This window comes from Ipomoea triloba, chromosome 7, assembly GCF_003576645.1.
Source record: "Ipomoea triloba cultivar NCNSP0323 chromosome 7, ASM357664v1".
Lineage (NCBI taxonomy): Eukaryota > Viridiplantae > Streptophyta > Magnoliopsida > Solanales > Convolvulaceae > Ipomoea > Ipomoea triloba.
The window spans coordinates 8,424,418-8,434,037 of record NC_044922.1 but is presented as its reverse complement, the minus strand read 5'-3'; positions in this window follow the sequence as shown (position 1 = coordinate 8,434,037).

The window sequence follows — 9,620 nt, the reverse complement described above, 5'->3', positions numbered from 1 at the left end:
AAATTACTTATTCAATGTCATAGCTTATGTCTATTACCTTCATATTCATAATATCCATATACCAATATTTTTCCTTTTCATAATCCATATTCCAAAATTGTCCAAAAGTCCTCCAACATCATAATCTCCTTACTTACCATAATCATAATAACTTCTTAGGTTTATTACAACCCCATCATCTAAACTTCAATAATAATAATCAAAGCTTATACAATTTGATCTTACTCTTGACGCGCGTCCAGGGCCGCGTCCAACACATTCCGCCTATTCTGGACAGTAATTCAGCTTGGCGCAGTCCGAAAGATTGAGCCGGTAAAAATAGTTCCCGAACTCTTTTTCACTTGAAATTTTTATGGTAGAACCCCAACTTATAGTACTTGATGTCCATAAAAAGTTTTGGTCATTTTGGTTCGCGAATAAACACAGAAAATTCCATTTTTGCCCTTGGCAGTGTGCTGTCCGGAATTTTTCTCTCTCTGGACCAGTTTTGGAGAAAAATTCGAAAACCATACTTATACTACTTCGATCATTATGAAATTTTATAGGCAGGTTCTACACTTATAGAACTACATGTCTAAAAAAAATAGGATCAAAATACCTTACCAATTTTTCCCAATAAATCTCGGAAGTTACTGCCAGAATCTATCCTGATTTCTTTCAATATTTCCACAAGTATAAGCCTATGTGGACATAAATATAACATATACATGCATATCCAAGCTATGAACATGTATACAAAAATATTTCCAAAGCTCAAAAACACCATATTTCAACCAAATAATCAATTATCCAAATTCAAGTGACAAATCCAACTTAAGGGATTCCTTACCTCAACCGGGTTATTAGTCTCGTAGAAGACTCTTGGAGCTGATTTCCCCAATTTCACCTTAAAATCCTAGGTTTCCACCAACAACATAACACAATATTTAAGAAATCTTAACTTAGATTCATGCTCTAGGAAGGATTATAAAGCTTTCTACCGAATAAAATTGAAGTCTTACCGAACAAAGATGATCATGATGTGGAAAACCCTAGTTGTTGAAGCTTGAACTCAAGAATGAAGATGAAATATTCTCTCTTGTTTTCCTCTTGGAAATTTCGAATTTTTTGAGGGGAAAATGGATAAAATTGAAGACTTAAGCTAGTTATATCATCTCTAAAATGATATAATAATAATACATGGTGAAAATTAGTGACATGTGTCACTTTCTAGTGGTAAGTAGAATAAATATCTTAGCTTATACTGACCAGGATTGAAACAGATGAATTCTCGATAGAAAATAATCTAAATCCAAAAATTTTCGAAACCAAAAATTAATCTCAGACTAAACCTCAAAATTGGGCTAGGTTCGGTACACCGCGAAATTTAGCGATGTACAATCAAAATAAATTTTCGCTGCTATGAGCTGATTTAATTAAATAGGAAATTCAAGAATAATAGTATGATGCCTAAAAATTCATTTCCTAGGATAATCAGGTCCGAATACTAGCTCCTAAAATTTTTACGGTTCGTGACCGGTACGTAGGTTCGCAGCTTAATAACAACTATACTCACTTATAAAAATTCTTTTGAAATATCTGAAGATCATAACTTAGGAATGTCAACGCCTTAGGATAATGTTAATAAAATACGGGGTATTACACCAATACCAACGTCCAACCGAATCACAACTCAACCGAGTACTCATAAGAAACAACCAAACGGCGATATATCAAAGAATAACCAATAATCAACGAGATACAATACAACTCAAGAGTCAACAAAGAACCAAATAGACCTCAACCCAAGGATAAGCACCAAAACCTCAACTTCTAACCCAAGTACCAACTCTCACACTAAACACCAAGCCTGAAAGTTAGAAGTTAGGTACACAGGGGTAAGAACCCAATCACAGGGACCGAAGTCCAATCACAGGGGTAAAAACCCAATCACAGAGGGACCGAAGTCCAATCACAGGGGTAAAAACCCAATCACAGGGACCGAAGTCCAATCACAGGGGTAAAAACCCAATCACAGGGACACCGAAGTCCAATCACAGGGGTAAAAACCCAATCACAGGGACTAAAGTCCAATCACAGGGGTAAAAACCCAATCACAGGGACCGAAGTCCAATCACAGGGGTAAAAACCCAATCACAGGAACCGAAGTCCAAAGTTAGTTCCACAGTTAGTTCATCCTCAAACAGCCCAAGAGATACTCAAAGATCCACCACTCCATATCCAACCTCAAACTCATCTCAAGAACAAAACACTCAATGTGTTCATCTCAGATTATGAACACAACTAACACTCAGGAAAAATAACCAAGGATACAACCAACCAATACATCAAGATAATGAATCAAGAGACATGAATGAATGCTCAAGAACCAAGGAAAAATACTCAGCATAATATCCCAATAAGTTCCAGAAACAAGGGCGAAACAACAAGACAACAGAAAACAAAATAGCTACTGGAAACAGAAGTCCAGAAGAACCAATGGAACACCCTGGCGGAATCACCTACTCCGCCACACACCTCCGCCTCAACTGGCGGCACTCCCCGGCGGATCACCCTGGTCCGCCGCCCTCTTCCGCCAGAAGGAGCGGGGCTGCCCAGCGGATCGCCATCCTCCATCACTCCAATCCCCAGTTGTTCTTGCGGACCACTTAGGCGGGACACATTATACCACCTAACCTTACCGCAAGAGCAACTCCAAACCATTCCCAGACCAGAACAGACAGAATACGCAATATTCATTCCAGAATACAAGAATAGGATCAGATTACTCAGATAACATCTCCCAGAAGCCAAATAAATAAGGAATCTATACCAATAAATATCCATAAACATCTATATGCAAAGGATCAAGAACACAAGTTCATAATCCATCAAAATGACTTCACAGACAACAACAAATAGGCTAACAGCAAAGAATTTCACAGGATTCCAATACACCAAATAATATCCATAGATTGAGAGTGTAAAATAGATTTTGTGAGACATGATGGTTACCTCTTGAAGCACACTTCAACCAAGAACTCTTAAACCTTCTCACTAAGCTTCACCTTCACCTTGATCATCTTTTCCCAAAAGATCCCCAAAAGAACAACATAAGAACTTGTATAAAGATTATGAAAACAACATGATGCAGGGTATATTCCTAAAGATAAACACTTACCCAAGCGTTATCAATCCTAAAAGAGCAAACTTGATCTTGGATCTTGAAGAAGAAAGTGTAGGATTTACTTAGGGTTCTTTAGAAGTGGAAAGAATAGGATGAAATGTATTTACAGGAGGATGAAAAGGGAAATAGGGTTGGAAGCACAAGGCTTTTATATTAGTAGGGAAAGATCATTACATATATTATGTATGTATCAACTAGGTAAGACATGAAATAATGGGCACTTATAAAATGGGTCTCACATTATGTATTATACCACTAGTTTGGAAGAAATTAATCATTCAAGAATAAATATATATGTATATTGGGCCATTATATACATATTCTTACTTATAAGAATTGTAAGGATCCAGTTTAAATAAATCCCTTACAAGAATTAAATCAAGAATTGGGCCTTTTGAATAAAATAATTAATTCCGGGTTCAAGAATTATATATATGTATATATCAATTGGAAAGACTAAGCCCAATTAAATCAAATAAATTACCCGGCGGAAATGATTACCGGTCTCAAGGTTTGAACGAATTTTCGGGGTGTTACAATATACACTTTCTAAGCATTTCCTTCCAAGTCTCTCAACTTTTCTCAAAGATCTTAAGTCATTTCTAAGGTATGAACATACTCTTCTTTGCTATTTACTTGTTTAATGAAGAACTTGTTCTATTTTGAAGAATATCTCCATGGGTTTTTCTTGTATGATCTTTTCTTGAGATATATTGTTATGGGATGACTTAATAGACTTGTATTGAGCCTACTGAATAGCACCAAGAATAGCACTTATAAGGGGTCTTTATTAGATTAAAAGCACATCGTTTTGACATCCAATTACAACAATTGCATGCATTTCAGCTCAAATGCGATCAATTTCTTCTAACAACATTTCTAGAAAGAGTTTTGAAGTATTTCACAGGTTGGAGAGGTATTTGAAGCTAAAATAGAGCAAAAGACAAACAAGCCGAAATGCAGTAGCGTCCCACGCAGCCTCACACGCGTGTGGCTAGGCGTCAGTAGCGTCCCACGCAGCCTCACACGCGTGTGGCTAGGCGTGGAATGCGTCCCACGCAGCCTCACACGCGTGTGGCTAGGCGTGGAATCATTCCAGCGCAGCCTCACACGCGTGTGGCTAGGCGTGGAATCATTCCAGAGCAGCCTCACACGCGTGTGGCTAGGCGTGGAATCATTCCAGAGAGCCACCACACGCGTGTGGCTAGGCGTGGAATCATTCCAGAGAGCCACCACGCCACTCACACGCGTGTGAACAAGCGTGGTCGGGCCAATGGCTATTTTGGGAAATTTGTTCCTTTTCTTTGTCACCTATATAAATCCCTTTTGCCCTAAACCTAAAACAACAAGGAGTAGATCAGAAAATTGATAGAATAGGGTAGAGAGATCTAAGAGGGTTTTCTCCCCTCTTGGGGGAAAACTCCTTCCTTTCATAGTTTAGAATAGATCAAGGGCAAGAATGAAGATTGGGATTCAAGATCAAGGTTGTAAGATCCCCTTTTTCAAGGGGTGATAACCATTCTTTTCAATTTCTAATTCAATACTTGTTTCTTTGAATTTTCCCTTGTTGTTCTTGTTTCTTAGCATGCTAGAGTAGATTAGATAGGGGATTGGTGGCCCCATGGTAGATCTATGTGGATGTTTAATATTATTGCTTTGATTTGTGAATTGCTTGCTTGTTGGATGTTGAACTTGTGTGGATGATGTTCTTCAAGCTTTATGCCTTTTGTGGCCACATTAGGTAGCAAACCCAAAGGAAGTGAGTGTGTGCGCGATAGCGGCCACTCACGAGTCTAACTCACCCACATCTCCACTCTTAGTCCGAAAGGACAAGATCCGAGAGGAGTGGTAGACAAAGTGTTCGATGAAATGCCCCAACCATGATTGGTTAACCGTGAAAGAAAGAACTATTCTTGGTGCTTACATGATTAGGGTTTAGAAAAGTATGCTTGCTTGATGACAAGCAAGGTTTAAGTGTGGAAACTTTGATAAGCACCAAGAATAGCACTTATTAGGGGTCTTTATTAGATTAAAAGCGCATCGTTTTGACATCCGATTACAACAATTGCATGCATTTTAGCTCAAATGCAATTAAAATCTTCTAACAACATTTCTAGAAAGAGTTTTGAGGTATTTTACAGGTTGGAGAGGGATTTGAGGCTAAAATAGAGCAAAAGACAAACAAGCCGAATTGCAGTAGCGTCCCATGCAGCCTCACACGTGTGTGGCTGGGCGTGGAATAATTCCAGTGAGCTCCCACGCCCGCCACCACGCGTGGAAGCAAGCGTGGTTGGGCCAAGGGCCATTTTGGGAAAATTGTTCCCTTTTTGTCACTTATATAAATCCCTTTTGCCCTAAACCTAAAAACGACAAGAATATATTAGAAAATTGATAGAATAGGGTAGAATAGATCTAGAGGGTTTTCTCCCCTCTTGGGGGAAAATTCCTTCCTTTCATAGTTTAGAATAGATCAAGGGCAAGAGAGAAGATTGGGATTTCAAGATCAAGGTTGTAAAGATCTCCTTTCTAAAGGGTGGTAACCATTCTCTTCATTTTCTAATTCAATATTTATTTCTTTGAATTTTCCTTTCTCTTTCTTGTTTCTCTAGTATGATAGAGTAGATTAGATAGGGGATTAGTGGCCCCATGGTAGATCTATGTGGATGCTTAATATTATTGCTTTGATTTGTGAATTGCTTGTTTGTTGGATGTTGAACTTGTGTGGATGATGATCTTCAAGCTTTGTGACTTTTGTGGCCACATTAGGTAGCAAACTCAAAGGAAGTGAGTGTGTGCGCGATAGCGGCCACTCACGACTCTAACTCACTCACATCTCCGCTCTTAGTCCGAAAGGACGAGATCCGAGAGGAGTGATAGACAAAGTGTTCGATAAAATGCTCCAACCGAATGAGGATGTGGGAGTCCAAAGTGTGACGCCACTTGGTAGTGTGCCACGAACTCCCTAAACTATTCCACAACTTGCACTCGCAAAACCATCCAAAGATAGACCACATGGAAAAGCCTAAAGCCCCAATCTCCACCNACACGCGTGTGGCTAGGCGTGGAATCATTCCAGAGAGCCACCACGCCACTCACACGCGTGTGAACAAGCGTGGTCGGGCCAATGGCTATTTTGGGAAATTTGTTCCTTTTCTTTGTCACCTATATAAATCCCTTTTGCCCTAAACCTAAAACAACAAGGAGTAGATCAGAAAATTGATAGAATAGGGTAGAGAGATCTAAGAGGGTTTTCTCCCCTCTTGGGGGAAAACTCCTTCCTTTCATAGTTTAGAATAGATCAAGGGCAAGAATGAAGATTGGGATTCAAGATCAAGGTTGTAAGATCCCCTTTTTCAAGGGGTGATAACCATTCTTTTCAATTTCTAATTCAATACTTGTTTCTTTGAATTTTCCCTTGTTGTTCTTGTTTCTTAGCATGCTAGAGTAGATTAGATAGGGGATTGGTGGCCCCATGGTAGATCTATGTGGATGTTTAATATTATTGCTTTGATTTGTGAATTGCTTGCTTGTTGGATGTTGAACTTGTGTGGATGATGTTCTTCAAGCTTTATGCCTTTTGTGGCCACATTAGGTAGCAAACCCAAAGGAAGTGAGTGTGTGCGCGATAGCGGCCACTCACGAGTCTAACTCACCCACATCTCCACTCTTAGTCCGAAAGGACAAGATCCGAGAGGAGTGGTAGACAAAGTGTTCGATGAAATGCCCCAACCATGATTGGTTAACCGTGAAAGAAAGAACTATTCTTGGTGCTTACATGATTAGGGTTTAGAAAAGTATGCTTGCTTGATGACAAGCAAGGTTTAAGTGTGGAAACTTTGATAAGCACCAAGAATAGCACTTATTAGGGGTCTTTATTAGATTAAAAGCGCATCGTTTTGACATCCGATTACAACAATTGCATGCATTTTAGCTCAAATGCAATTAAAATCTTCTAACAACATTTCTAGAAAGAGTTTTGAGGTATTTTACAGGTTGGAGAGGGATTTGAGGCTAAAATAGAGCAAAAGACAAACAAGCCGAATTGCAGTAGCGTCCCATGCAGCCTCACACGTGTGTGGCTGGGCGTGGAATAATTCCAGTGAGCTCCCACGCCCGCCACCACGCGTGGAAGCAAGCGTGGTTGGGCCAAGGGCCATTTTGGGAAAATTGTTCCCTTTTTGTCACTTATATAAATCCCTTTTGCCCTAAACCTAAAAACGACAAGAATATATTAGAAAATTGATAGAATAGGGTAGAATAGATCTAGAGGGTTTTCTCCCCTCTTGGGGGAAAATTCCTTCCTTTCATAGTTTAGAATAGATCAAGGGCAAGAGAGAAGATTGGGATTTCAAGATCAAGGTTGTAAAGATCTCCTTTCTAAAGGGTGGTAACCATTCTCTTCATTTTCTAATTCAATATTTATTTCTTTGAATTTTCCTTTCTCTTTCTTGTTTCTCTAGTATGATAGAGTAGATTAGATAGGGGATTAGTGGCCCCATGGTAGATCTATGTGGATGCTTAATATTATTGCTTTGATTTGTGAATTGCTTGTTTGTTGGATGTTGAACTTGTGTGGATGATGATCTTCAAGCTTTGTGACTTTTGTGGCCACATTAGGTAGCAAACTCAAAGGAAGTGAGTGTGTGCGCGATAGCGGCCACTCACGACTCTAACTCACTCACATCTCCGCTCTTAGTCCGAAAGGACGAGATCCGAGAGGAGTGATAGACAAAGTGTTCGATAAAATGCTCCAACCGAATGAGGATGTGGGAGTCCAAAGTGTGACGCCACTTGGTAGTGTGCCACGAACTCCCTAGTCTATTCCACAACTTGCACTCGCAAAACCATCCAAAGATAGACCACATGGAAAAGCCTAAAGCCCCAATCTCCACTTTACTTTTCTTTATTTTACACAACCACTATCAACCTTCCCCTTCTTACAAATGAATCCAACCCTTAGCACTCCCGTAACTCTTTCTCTTCAACCTCTTAGATGCCAACACACCAATTCGATTCCCATTCGTCATCCTTGAGAGACACGACACTCGGGGAGTCTTGACTCTTCGTTTTACCACCTTCACATACACTCACCCCATACATACATCATTGTCAATTTCGTCCTTAGCCGGTGGGATATAATCACAGGGATCGGGTGTGGTAAAATACGGATTAGAAGGTGGTGTTTCAAAGAAATGTGTAGGATTGCTTCATTTAAGAACTTGTGATAGAGATGGGTAACGGGTGTTTAGGTGGGAATTAGGGAACGAAAATGGCTCGGGAAGGCTGGAGCATGCCATGGCCCAAGGTTTGAGAAAGGGGAATTGAGAAATGATTATTATACTGAGCTGCGGTTCAGGGAATTAGAGCTGCGGTTCTAATTGAGAATGTCTCGTGCTTATCCAGGGGGAAACTAAGTAACTAACTATGGAAATTATTGATATACTGAGCTGCGGTTCAGATGATTAAAATAATTAGAGCTGCGGTTCTAATTGAAAAGATGAATGATATACTGAGCTGCGGTTCAGATGTTTAAAAGAATTAGAGCTGCGGTTCTAATCAATAATGAGTAATTCTTGAAAAAGGAAAGTTTATGAGCTTGTCAAAATATACGTGAATATATTTTGGTTTGACGAGTTAAATTACTATTCTAATATGAAGGAAAAATTATATGTAATTCCTTTAAATATATTCTGTTATGCTATCTTTGGATTGTTTGATTTCAGGTAAACTTCCAAAGTATGGGTAAAAACTCTATAAGCTTTGTATTGATATTATATTTCAAAACTTTTGTCTACGCTTGAGTGACAATGGATTTTCTTACTTAGCCGTCGTGCTAACTACACTTCGTTGTGTTTCCTATCAGATGCAGTCTAGCGTGGGCTCTTGTAGCCCGGAGAACTCTAACAATTCGTTAGAGTTTATGTTTCCTCTGCTTGATTATGAGGATTATGTGCATTTTCTGACGGGTGACGACCCGTATGCTCCGGGCTTCGCTCCAGACGCTCCAGCTCCTGTTCACGCTCCAGCTCCTGTACCTGATCCAGCCCCTGTGTCTGATTCTCTGGTTGACCCTTTTGACTTTTTCGGCCCAGTTCCAGATCTTGATCCCTTGCCAGCTACTGACCCTACTTCTGACCCTGAGTTTTTGAGTGACCCTATGATTCCTTTGTCTCCTGGTAGCCCGCTGACCTTTATTGATGCTATTCAAGCGAGCTACGGTTATTATCCCATTGAGATGGTTGAGGAGAGTGATCCACTCAAGTTTATAGTGAGGTACCCTTACCCGTGGGACCCTAGTCCTCCTGAGGAGTGGGAGGAGTGGATGATGATGATTACCCCTTGCAGCTTTCCGAATCATATCACCTGGTTCGCAGGTGAATGGCATCTCGTGTGGGGGTCTTATAGTGGTCCAGTTTATTACCTTCTCGAGTAGGTTGGGACTTGGAAGTATCTA